General features: G+C 38.5%; 1 protein-coding gene across 23 annotated transcripts in view; it reads right to left on the bottom strand.

The window, feature by feature from the left end:
- The window catches only part of SHISAL1 (shisa like 1), an 84,187-nt gene that overhangs the window by 61,983 nt on the left and 9,046 nt on the right, over positions 1-13,158 (bottom strand). For 13 of the 23 annotated variants that reach the window (XR_016469589.1, XM_090147218.1, XM_090147205.1 and 10 more), the window contains one exon: positions 11,867-12,003. The exons of the other annotated variants lie outside the window; for them this stretch is intronic. The gene's annotated coding sequence lies outside the window, so the exon portion shown is untranslated. The remainder of the gene's footprint in view (positions 1-11,866; positions 12,004-13,158) is intronic. 23 annotated transcript variants of the gene reach the window in all.

Consider the following 13,158-nt stretch of genomic DNA (forward strand, 5'->3'; position numbering starts at 1 on the left):
GGTGGTGTACTGGTATGTCTACCCACAGACATTTACAAAAACCTGGTCAGAACAGAGCAATCAGCATGGTTTTCTGAAAGTCAGCAACGCTCTTAAAAAGGCAGCTCTCCCACAGAAGTACATATACAAGGTTTCTCAGCAAATTAGGGATCAAAAGCGTTGCCTGTTAACCTGAGGCAAGCATTTAAGTTCTCTTATTTGTCTTAAAGGTGGAGGAAAAAAAGAGTCAACTAAATTCAGCCTTACTCAGCATACCAGTATATTGGTGGGTATCTGAAACTACTCAAACAAACATCAGAACCATCACGAATATCAGTGAAAACTTTTATCTTTGTCTCATAACAAGGCAGTAGCATTCAAATTACCCGTGGTTTCTCCAGTCAAGCCTCTCCTTGCACTACTACTAGGCTACTAGTTAGCAAGAAGGTAGTAAAAGAAGGGAAGCAGCTGAGATAGGTGCCCCCTACAGCACGTCTGCTAGTTACAAAGCCTGGTCTTCCTGCATGTGGGAGAGTTTCTGGCAAAGCATGAGCAGAAATAGAGAAGGGAAAATGTATATGTGTGTCTTTGTATTTAAGAGAGAAAATGATGCAATATCTAAGTTGTTTGGTTTTATTACAAGTAACATAGCAGGTATTACAGCAAAAGCACTTCCACTATTATGTAGGTACCAACCTGTCAGTACCATACTGCAGCATCTAATTAGCCTGCTACTTTTTATCCACCTTCTGTTGTATTTTAATTTACCTCTATAGTTGGAGCATTAAAAACAGATCTGGAAGGATCTGTCGTACTCTTAGAAAAAAGAAATCGTAAGCCTCAAGTATTCATATTATACAACATATATTGATGCCACCCATTCTTACAGCTAAAAAACAAACTGCAGACTTTTTTTGCTTCTAATAAAATTTATTTTTCAAAAAAAACAAACCAAAAAACTTTATATATTCTGTGTAATTCACATTGCTCTGACGTACAAATCCATACATCGTATTGTTCTTTCACATGAAGATAAACATGTTTGCTCTTCCACTGACTCAATGCTACGAGGAAATTGATGCAATTTAAAACTATATAACTTGAAGTGAATAATTTAATCCTCCAGAATTTTCTTAGTGGAAAAAGATAATTGCATAAATAAATACAGCTGTTTTCCATCAGGAAAATCAGCAGTGTTGCAATACAATATGACTACTGGTCATACTGCATGCAGTACTATTTTCTCCACTATTGCAAACCTGATTCAATTTGAAAGCATGTATACAGATTATTTCCAAATACTTAAGCACACTCTGCAGGCAGCTCCTAACAGCCTTAAGAGGTACTATATATTTTTACCTACACAGAGGCTAAAAATCTGTCCAGTTACTTAAGCACTCTATGACCAATTGAGAACTTAGATCTTATGTTTGACAATTGAGTAGCTGACATATCACTGTATGCACACCCTCTTTCCCCTTTTAGCTCTGTCACAGCATTGCAGTATGTAAGCACTGATGCAGTCTGGTTTAACAAAGGCTTTCTGAGAAAGCGAGAGCCAGATTGAAAAAACTAAAGGATCCTACTTCTCTCAATGGACTTGCACCTTTTTAAATGTCTCTCCTTTTGTGAATAAGTTTTATAAAAAATAAATAAAATGGTTCTGCCACTAATGCAGGCAGCACAACTTCTATTCAGACACTAGGAAATTTTGCATCTGGGAAACAAGTGCATGATGTAAAAGTGATCCTCCTTCACCCCTATTATTTGAAAGATTCCTGTAGGATCTGGGGACAACATATTTTCAGGCATTCATCTTAAGTGACAGGGATTTTTCTTGGATCTTAATGTTTCCCCCCACTTCCCACAGTATTTCTAAGGGGTTTCAAATTCTGATGTATTTATTAATACTGCCTTAACAACAACAAAGCCCCCACCTGCATGTAGTAGCTCAACTTTAACCCTTTGTATTCTGCAAAGTCATCGTTACTGTGGTTCTTTTAGTCACGCAGAAGGATTCCATGCTGGAGAAAGTCAGAACACTTAATGCAAGCAGCAGATGGGAGCAGAATTGGATGCCAAAGATTTGGCAACGTTCTTGATTTTAATTTAATCACAGAAAACTTGCCTCTGAAAGTTTATTGTTACACATGCTTCACAACGCAATGGAAATGGCATTTCAGGCTTTTCTGCTTTAACATTTGTTTTCAGCTGTTCGTGCTGAAGTGATTCAAAAATCAGTTACCTGTTTTTCTTAAACAAGCCAACAATTACCATTTTCTTAAACAAGCCATAATGCTAGGATCCTTTTTCAGCAATGCTACACCAGCACCAATAATGCTGTGCAGTTGCCCACTCTACTGCTGCTGTACTCTGTAATCTGCAAAGCAGGAGACATGCTATCCCGAATGGCTTGTTATAAAGGGGCCTTGTTTTTTTGGTAAACCACATTCCACCAGAGTAACTTCTCCTGTTACTCAGGCTTTCTCTACTTTCTGACAACGGAGCAGAACAGGTTCAGAAAAACAGTAGCCACATAGGACACGGCATTTAAACCTTGAATGATCAGCAAAGCAATGATCTACATCACCAAAACATATATTACATGTTCAGTGTGATAAAACTTTAAATTTGGGTGAGCTCATGAAGACACATTCACTTACTAGCTTGATCTTTTGGATCTGCACAAACTAAGAAATTATAATACACTGTCATAAGCTGCTAGATGTGACAAACCAGGTTTTCAACCCACAGAAAATGTTTTAAAATTCATTCCAAAAACGTTTTTATTGTTTTTCAGTAGTATCACCCAATAACAGTACTGGAACATAATACATACGTAAAGGGAAAAAAGAAACAGTAATATGAAGTGGGATATTAATAAAAATGAGGAGTGAGAAGATGCATCCATGAGTGAAAAAGCTTCTTAGCAACATGATACTGAAATGAAAATGGTGCTGCTGATGAGGCAAGAAAAAAGCTTCTTACTGAAGAAGTATCTATCTTCAAGTAATAAAAGCACATTTTTTAAATGCTTAGGGCAATGTACTTAGTTAAAAGTGTTGGCACTTATTCACTATTGATAAGTCAATTATGACATACAGACAAACTCTTTTTGAACACTGTAATAGTTAAAAGGATATTGTGCCCTAAATACACTTTGAAACTATGACCAGTTATGCAGGAATAAAATTCAAAGTCTGTTCCAATTCTTGTAAAAATCAGTGCAGCTGAAAGACTTAAATGAAAATAACAAGAGTAGTATTTTGTATTTACATAGTAATCATTACTGAACAATGTGATGAGGCTCATATGCATTCAAAACACTTTCAGAGTTTTGTTATCCAGTATCTGAGATGCAACTAAATCTTCTAATGTCTGCTTTGTTTTGACAAAGATCTAATCAGTACCATGCAACAGGCACCTTTGTGTGATCTTCACAGACACATCCCCCATTTCTCCAGTTTCCTATCTCCAAAGAATGTTGGCTTTAGAAAATCTTATTTCTGAAAGCAATTAATTACCTTTTAAATATTTTATCCCAGTTCAGCAGATGTGGCCAGCTATGTGACATCCTTGGAGATGAATGAGGAATACTGTATTGACAAGACATCAGGCTGTAACTACAATAGGAAACTAAGAAAGGTCACACAAGAAGATGAAAGCTTGACCATCTGCAAATAGATGAGGATTTGTCAAGCAAAGCAAAGTAAAGCATATGGTGGACATTCACCATACAACTTGCATAGAACCCGAACTACTAAAAGCAAAAGAAAATCTGATACAGAAAACTGCCTATGAACCTATGGCGAACTGATGGCAAGATAGCTTCTTGCCTTATGAAGATTCAGTGAATATCACATCACTTACCAAGATATACAAAGCACCAGAAATTGCATAATACTAATGATAATCCTGTCAATGAAGAATTCAAAAGCATTCTAAGAGTTACAGACAAAGTTTTAGTAGACGATAAACAAAACTATCAGGCTGAAATCAAATAGGCTACTTATATTCACTGCATTTGGAACACATGTAAAAGTTGTCACGAGTTGACTAATCATGCCATCAAGGCTCTAAAAAAAGTCTTTGCAAAAAGAAGTTGAGGTTCAAGTGAACTTTTTTACACATCGGGATAAAATAGAATAAAATGTTTAACTAGATAAAGTGAGAAAGATACAACTGATAACAATAAGGCAGAGGAAGAATAATCCATCATTTTTATTACACTTCTCACTAGACAGACAATTCATATGTATCTAAAAATGCTAATGAAATGTCAAAGGACATTGTTATCATGACAGAGGAAGGGACAGAAGAGAACTCAAAAAGATCAAGCACCCTACAATCTATGCCTTAAGACAGATTTCAAAAGGAGCCTTTTGTCATTTGGCTATTGGATTAAAAGATACAAAAGCAAAGAGTAAATGCACTTGCGGTATAAAAGAACATAGAACTTAAGACACTGCCTCAGAAGAACCAATCAAATACACTGAAAAAGAAAGACCTGGAGGACTACTGACTCCAGGTATTTCCTATGTCTTAGGCAACAAAAGGTTATGCTGAAAGCTCTTAGAGAAACAGAGGGTGTTTATGCCTTCTTGGTACCTACCTTCTATATGGGAAACTTTTCTGTAGATTAATTTGCGAGTAAGAACGTAACTGAAAGAAAATCATAGATATTTTCATTACATAAAAGGTTAATGCTCACAATGCTGATGCCTCAATCCAAAAGAAACATCAAAAAGGAGCATGATTAGTGAGTCTGAACAGCTCTGGAGAAAACTAGAATTGAGAGATAAAATCAAAACAAGAAAATAAGTCACCTAAAAATAAAAATCCTATTAACATACTAGGAAATTAAGGCACCTCAAAGTGTTGAGGATGACCATGAGGATGCCGCAACATAGAAAAGAGTACTGCAAAAATGACTGCATTTTCTTTGAAATCTGATATGAACTGAAACTGTCCTGTCTCCTTGATATAAACCATTGTAAAGACTAACTGATTAGTAGCCTCCTTCATTATTTTGGCTAGGCACATTTTGTGTCAACAGACAGTGAACCAGATTATTTTTTGCAGTTACAGAATTGTACCTTGGGTAGGGCATGAGTCATCATTACCCTTTGGAAAAGACTGGAGGAGGGAAAAACCCTAAATATCTGATGATACTGTTCGTTTCCCAAATGGGAAAAACTTGAGTTGAGGATTTAATTTGACAACCTTAAAGATTTTCTTCATTTTGTGAGGAGACACATCTTGAGATTCCTTTATATGAGAAGGCCAAGTACCACACACACAGGCATAGTATCACAGAATGTTTTTAATAGGAAGGGACCTTTCAAGGCCATCTGGTCCAACCCCTCTGCAATGCACAGGAACACCTTTAGCTAGATCAGGTCACTCGGAGCCCCATTCAGCCTGATCTTGATCATCTCCAAAGACAGGGCTTCCACCACCTCTCTGAGAAACCTTTTCCAGTGTCTCACCACCCCAGTGTAGAAAATTTTCTCCTAATGTTCAAACTAAATCTCCTCTCTTTCAGTTTGAAACCATCTCCCTTTGTCCTGCAAAAGAGTCCATTCCCTTTCTTCTTACAGCCTCCCTTTAGGTATTGAAAGACCATTATCAGGTCTCCCTGGAGCCTTTTCTTCAGTCTGAACTGCTCCAGCTCTCTTAGCTTGTCCTCATAGGAGGGATGTTCCATCCCTTGGATCATTTTTGTAGGCCTCCTCTCGACACACTCCAAGAGGTCCATGTTTCTCTTGTACTGGCAACACCTCTGGATGCAGTACTCCAGGTGTGGCCCCACCAGCACAGAGCAGAGGGATCACTTCCCTCAACATTCTGGTTATGATTCTTTTGATGCAGTCCAGAATATGCTTGGTTTTCTGGGCTGCGAGGGCACACTGCTGGCTCATGTTGAGATTCCCATCCACTAATATTCCCAAGTCCTTTTCGGCATCCTTACATCCCCCAGCTTGTACCGATAGCAGGGTTTACCATGACCCAGGTGCAAGACCTTGCACTTGGATTTATTGAACTTCATCAGGTTCACCTGGACCCATTGCTGGAGTGTGGTCGCTTAGAATGCCATTCCATCCTTTGAATGTGTTGACCGCACCACAGAGCTTGGCATCATCTGCAAACTTGCTGGATGTGCACTTGATCCCACTGTTGATGTCACTGATGAAGATGATAAAAAGCACTAGTCCTGGTAATGACCCCTGAGGAACATCACTCATCACTGATCTCCATCCAGACACTGAATCATTGACCATCACTCTCTAGGTATGATCTCACTACCTTCTCGTCATCCATTGAAAAGCCCACCCATCAAATCTGTATCTTTCCAATATGGAGAGAAGGAAGTTATAGGAGAATGTGTCAAATGCCTTATCTCATGTCCAGATAGATGACTCATGTCCAGATAGAGGCTCTTTCCTTGTCCACTGATGCAGTTATGCCATCATAAAAAGCCACTAGGTTGGTCAGGCAGGACCTGCCCCTGGTGAAGCCATGCTGGTTATCCCACATCACCTTGTAGAATCATAGAATCACCAACGTTGGAAAAGACCTTCAAGATCATCCAGTCCACCTATCACTAATAGTTCTCACTAAACCCTGTTGTGTCCCTCAGCACAACATCTAAATGTTCCTTGAAAACCTCCAGGGTCAGTGACTCCACCTCTCTGGGCAGCCCATTGCAGCACCTGACCATTCTTATGGAGAAGTGGTATTTCCTAACGTCCAACCTGAATCTCCCCTGGAGCAACTTGAGGCCATTCCCTCTAGTCCTATCACTAGATACATGACAGAAGAGGCCGACTCCCAGCTCACTACAACCTCCCTTCAGGTACTTATGGAGGGCAATTAGGTCTCCCCTGAGCCTCCTCTTCTCCAGACTGAGCAACTCCAGCTCGCTCAGCCGCTCCTCATAAGGCCCGTGCTCCAGATCCTTCACCCACTTAGTTGCCCTTCTCTGGACCTCCCTTCTCTTCCATATGCCTTAACATAACTTCCAGGAGGATCTGCTCCATGATCTTCCCCAGCACTGAGGTGAGGCCAACAGATCAGTGGTTCCCTGCGTCACCCTTCCTACTCCTCTTAAAAGTGAGTGTGAAATTTCCCTTTCCCTAGTCACCTTGGACTTCGCCTGACCACCATGATATTCCAAATATCATAGAGAGTGACCTGGCAACTACATCAGCCAATTCCCTCAAGACTCTGGGAGGCATCTCATCAGGACCCACCCATAGTCTTACGGATTTTCAGGTTCCTCAAGTGGTCGTGAACCTGATCTTCACTTACAGTGGAATGGGCAATGCTTTCCCAGATCCCACCTTCCAAATAAAGCATGTATAGAGCAGTTGCTTGTGAAGACTGAGGCAAAAAAAGTTGTTGAATACCTCAGTCTCAGTTTTAAAGTAGTCATGCAGTATCTAAATCAGTTTGAAGGTCTCTTCTCTCAGCACTAGGGGTGTCTGATTCTTACTACTGACCAAAACACTGCGTAGCAACAAACGCCAAGTACCACTTCTGTCTCTGAAACTTTCATCTGTGCAATAAAAATTGCACAGAGCTACAACACAGCACTGTGGAAAGGGAACAGAAGAGAATAAGGATAGTAAAAAGTAAAATATTTTCAAGCAATTAAATGAACAAGGAAGATTCAGCTGTAAAGGGAACTCAGAGGTCTATATGAGTGGCATGGACAAGCTGAATAAGCAACAGTTGTGCATCACTTCTCATGATACAAGAATTGCAAGCCAAACAGTGTTGGCAGGCAGCAGGTCAAAAATAAACAAGAAGAGGTGCGTTGTTTTTTTTCCCCCACATAACATACAGCTTAACTGGATTTGTTGATGACAACAGCCTACTTATATTCTAAAAACAAACACATTTCATGGATAAAAGCATCCATCAGCAGCTCTTAAACTCCAACCTATGATCTTTAATGCAGAAAGTACCTGTGATGTAGTTGGCCAGGAGCTGGGAGAGTATATATCTGGGAGAGCGTATATCTGGAAATAACTTGGTACTAGAAGACCTACTCTACGCTGCTTATGGGCAAATACAAACTAGCAAAGTCTCAAGTTCAGATGGTCAGGAATAAGATATCACCAGTTGATACTTAGAACCTACTGTTCATTGTGCCTTACTGAAGAGTTAACCCATCTTTGAAACTTTTCATTTCACAGTATACAATGAAGTCACAACTCAGGGTCAGAGCACACAAGAGAACTCTTCAAATGGACATTTACATCTTGAAAATCAATTCCTGTAAAAGGACAAAGCTCCTGTACTAAGATAGAGTTATTATTATGTATAGAAAACTACTATCTATCTAACTCAAAAATTCTGCATAACCTCTCACAGGGTATACAGCAGACAAAAACTTCTGCAGATTGAAGTGATTAGTCTGTACACTACTGAGTTGTTAGCTTCTGAAGAATAAGGTCTTCAGAAAAAAAAGAATTGCACTTGTGCTTAAATTACTTCTAGGAAAGCAGCAGATCCCATTTGTTATTATAAGGAGACAGGAATTAGAATCTTCCCACTGTCTCGACTCACAGTCTAAATCTCAGCACATATACTTATGCCTTACTTCTGTCTTCCTGATTTCCTGTATGTTTTGAGAGTGCTTTCTATTGCATTTTCATTTATTTGTTAATCGTGAGACTATCACCTCCAGCTTACAAAAGCATGTTCTTCAGACATTATTTCAGCCTTCTAATGATGTAGATCCACAGCTAATCATTTATAACATTGCATTTTCAGAAATCCTTCACTCTTGTAATAGAACAAAGCACCTCAGCAATAATGAAATGTTGTGGTTTTAAGATTCTTGTTATCGGTATTCTACATCATAACATCATGTGAAGCACACGGAAAGAGTTAATACTCCAGTCCCATGCACTGACAACTTTCTGGATACCTGATTCTCAGAAGAGAACAACTAGATACCCCAGACGACTTTGCGTTCAGTGGGGAAGAAAAGTCACAGGAGGAATTCACGGGATACTCTCTCTCTCACTGGCTGGCAGTGTATGGGTGTGTTCCCCAGCTGTGCATCTCCAGTTCAGAATAAGGCTTTTGGTTTCCGACACTCTCACTCTCATTTTATTTGATTTATTAGCCTCAATTCAAAATATATTGTATTATGTTGTGTTATCTTGCATTCCAATATCATATTCAGTAAAATTAAGTTTTCTCCTTAGATTGTTGCCTCTGTTTTGTTTTTTGGGGCCCAGCTCTCATCTCTCTACCCGCCCTCTTTTCTCTCTGCCTTTTTTTTTTGGGTTGGTAGGCCTGCAGGCCTGCTGCCCCCTGTCATAGACACAGATTGATCTAGATATCTCCGTGACACGAAGTTACTTATGTGTTTTAAAACACTGACAAGTTTAGTCTTGCTGTAAAGTCTGGATCCCTTTCACAGGTGCAGGAAGGTCTGACTCTGCCATCCCACTGAATTTCGGTTACATCCATCATCACTCAATGCTTCAAAATCCAGGCTCTGAATTTGCAGTATCATTACATTTATTACCAATAATAAGCTGTACAACAGATGGCTTTTTTCTTTGGGTCTGCTTTGCTACTAATAACTAGGTAATTTCATTCAAGCAACTTCCTCTTCCAGGCCCACTAGCCTCCTCCCAAAAGGAGCAAAATCTTTGTACTGATGGGTTGTATTCGGCATCGATATACAAACTACATGTGAGACAATGCTGCCGTATGACCCAGTTGGTATCTATAAAATTATTCTTTTATGTATATTTCATAGTAAAAACACTTTATTTGGACTTGTGTAACAAAGTAATTCTATAGCAAGCATTGCCAGTATGGGAATAGAATTCAAATTACAAACTTCCTTAAAAACCATGACTTGACTTTGTTTCCAAGAAAATGCCATGCACAGTTTACTTCCTTAAAACAAGCTCTTTCCAATCTTTTCATTTCACCACAATGCTTTCCTAAAGCCTTCAGTAACTGCAAATTTTTCTGGCTTCACAGTCATGGAGAAAGCTCTTGTGCAAGAGGGTAGGACTTCTCTTCCAGGAAAGAGGACTTGCCACAATGATCACTATAGAACCAGACTGATTGTATTATGAGCTCAGAATCTCAATTCATGAAAAAAAAAGTGTTCTTTTGCAAGGCCATTTTGTGTCACATATAAATTCTCCAACAATATAAATTCTCGCAACCAATTGATTTTTGTTGTTTTGGCAGCAAAACTGGGGGAAAAAAAATAAAATCAGTGCAGACATTCGTGTTGAAATGCAATAAACATTTGTTTAGTTTTGGTGCATGAAATTAAAACACCAAATCATTTACTTCAAATCAGACAAAAGAAAAGTGAAGTAAAAACTAATGGAAATAGAGATTAGGCTCGTGAAAGAGGAAGAGGATTTTCCTTGTTTGGTCAAGACTGTACGAAACAAAAATACTGCCACTGTTCCTACTATCATTAGCTATGCTAGATACAAAGTGGAAGACAGTACAATAAATGTTTTTTGAGAAAAAAGTTGGGCAGATTTTAGAAGTTCTTAGGCAGCTGCTGGACACCAAACTTCATTGACCCAGACCATGACATCAGCATGCTGCAGAACGTAGTCTTGAGTTTGATAATTTATATTAAAAAAAAAGAAAAAGACAAAGGTCCCATATAGCTCTCCACTATATGCCTGTCCAAACCCATCTGAAGAGGGAGACATGGCTGAGAAGGCAGATGGAAGAGAAAAGAAAGGAAGAGAATACTCAGCTTTGACTGTTAAATAATGCAAATGAAGCTGCAGTGATACCACTTAAACGTTATACATGGCTTTTAATTGTTTGTTGTAGGTAAATATAACTATTATGCAGAAACAATGCTTGCTTTTAAGGCCTCATTATCAAAACAGACACCACTATAAACACAGCCTGCTTAAGAGAGGTGCTGAATGCATTGAGAATATTGCTCCTCTCATCTTTCCTTAAAAAGCACCTAGCACCAAGAGTCTTCACTAAGGCTTACTGTGAGACAGGTGCAGTACAGAACACATCTGAAAAGCATGTATGTATTTTTAGAGCTCTTATTTGATGTTTTAAGGCTGGACTATAAATACCAGTGATTAGATTGTGCTACTGGATTAAATTTCATATTTCAGAGAAGAACAAAAGGAAAGAAAAATAATCTATTAAATGGTTTAAACAAACTATTGTGAATATGTTTATTCCATATTTCAGTTCCACCACCACAGGAAATTTAGGAAAGTTGTTACTTATGTTCAGTTGGTAAAGCAATAAATTTTGTTCCCAGCAGTAATCAGACATTTGGATTTGTGTTCAAGCTACTGTTAATCTCCCATTGTAGCTTGAAGCCAGAAGATGTAGGGAAAAGCTAGGTGGAGTTGGAAAAAGCTATTATTACAAAGTAATTATTATTACAAAAGTACAAAATGAACATATATTATGCAAATTTATTTAAATGAAAGCTAGGCACATATGCCTATATGTGTGCGTAGATACATTAATTTCTCTTGAATATAATAAATTCTGGGAAAAAGAAGAAACGAATCTTCAGACTATGGCCTTAGGGCTTAAGAGACTCAAGTTGGATAAAACTTTCCCTGCTACGAATGTGTCATTATGAGAGAGAAGATAGAGTCTGTCTAAGAAAGACAATTAATGGACTGAACAGTTACCTGCTGAGAATGACCCCAAAACATGGGATGCTAGCAATAAAGAGTAGAAAGACAAAAAAAACCCCGTATTATTAGTGTCAGTTCTCTTCTTCACAAATATCACATTGTTATATTTAGATTGTTGGCCACTAGTTCCATCCTGATTCCTGCAGAGGGGACAGAAGGGGTTTGGGTTTGCTTTCACAATAGCATTCTTCACACACCTGAGGCTTGACTCTGCTTCCATTCAAATTATCAGGAATTTGTCCACAGTCTTCTAAAATTTGTGTCTTGAAAACAGTTATTTCAAATTAGAAATAAAAGTTTGAGTGTTGCTAAGTAGTTCATCACCTCTTCTACTCTGAATGGGAAGGAGGGGAAGAAAAAAAAAAAAGTGAATTGTTTCTTTCATCCTATATGAGCTTTTAATTTTTAAATACAGTTCTATTTATGAGGCTCCTAAAAAGTAAATACCAGTAATGTATGATGTGGGCCAGTTTCTTACATAAAATATACACCTCTACAGTCAACAGATGAATGGCAGAGTGCACAGTCTTAAAAAAAATATATATATATAGGAATGAGAAATAACTAAGAGTGACTGAATTTGATCCTCTGCAGCACAGATTCAGACTTCACATGATTTGTACACTTTGCCACTTTTCTAGCAATAGAACAACTTGAGAACTGTTGTAAATCACAGATTAGAAGTAGAACAGCACTGAGCCCAAAGGATCCTTTTCGTTTGCCACAAGTCCTGGAAAGGCCACGGGTCAGCATATGATCAAATAACCACTGCACTGGCTCATGCCCCGATACCCCTGCACTGGTTGCATAGCTGCTGAGTTACTTCACATGGGAATTCACAGATTTGCCCAAACACAGAAGAGAGCCTGCAACGCAAAGCAATAATTAACAGTCTCTGACTTGTGTATATAGAATCTCCTTGCATAGTTGGCTTCTGCGGATTGTTTATTCTCTGGCTAGAATCCAACTTTCTAAATCCCTGCCAATACTATTTCTAAGTATGAAAATTCAGCAGTGTCTTAATCAGGGAAATACTGCTGCGTCACCACACTTTACAACAGGATCACAATGAATTACTCAATCTCCACGCAATCAAAAAAAGATAACAAGGATGACTATACAGAACTTACTTCAGAAACATTGTTCCAATATGGAGAAAAGCCCAAACCTAGTTCTCTCATGACTTTTCAGTTCTAGCCCATCATGTTAATGCTTAATACTTTCACTAAGCCATAGACGCAACTAGTGCTTTATTCATATTAGAGTTCCTATATGTCTGTATCTGTAAGTGGAATTTAACACTTGGTACAATGAAAAACGTATTCAGAAGAATGAGTCGTAACATTTTTCACAAAAGAGCAGTGAAGTCTGTCCTATAAAGACATAATTGTTTAGTTTTCCATCATCTTGGATAGCTTAAGTTCTCCATGAAGTCTCGCCATGTGGGCTAATGCTATTTCTGCCTTTAGGTTTATGCTGTCTTTTACAA

This window comes from Phasianus colchicus, chromosome 1 (assembly GCF_987193195.1).
Source record: "Phasianus colchicus chromosome 1, bPhaCol1.hap1.1, whole genome shotgun sequence".
Lineage (NCBI taxonomy): Eukaryota > Metazoa > Chordata > Aves > Galliformes > Phasianidae > Phasianus > Phasianus colchicus.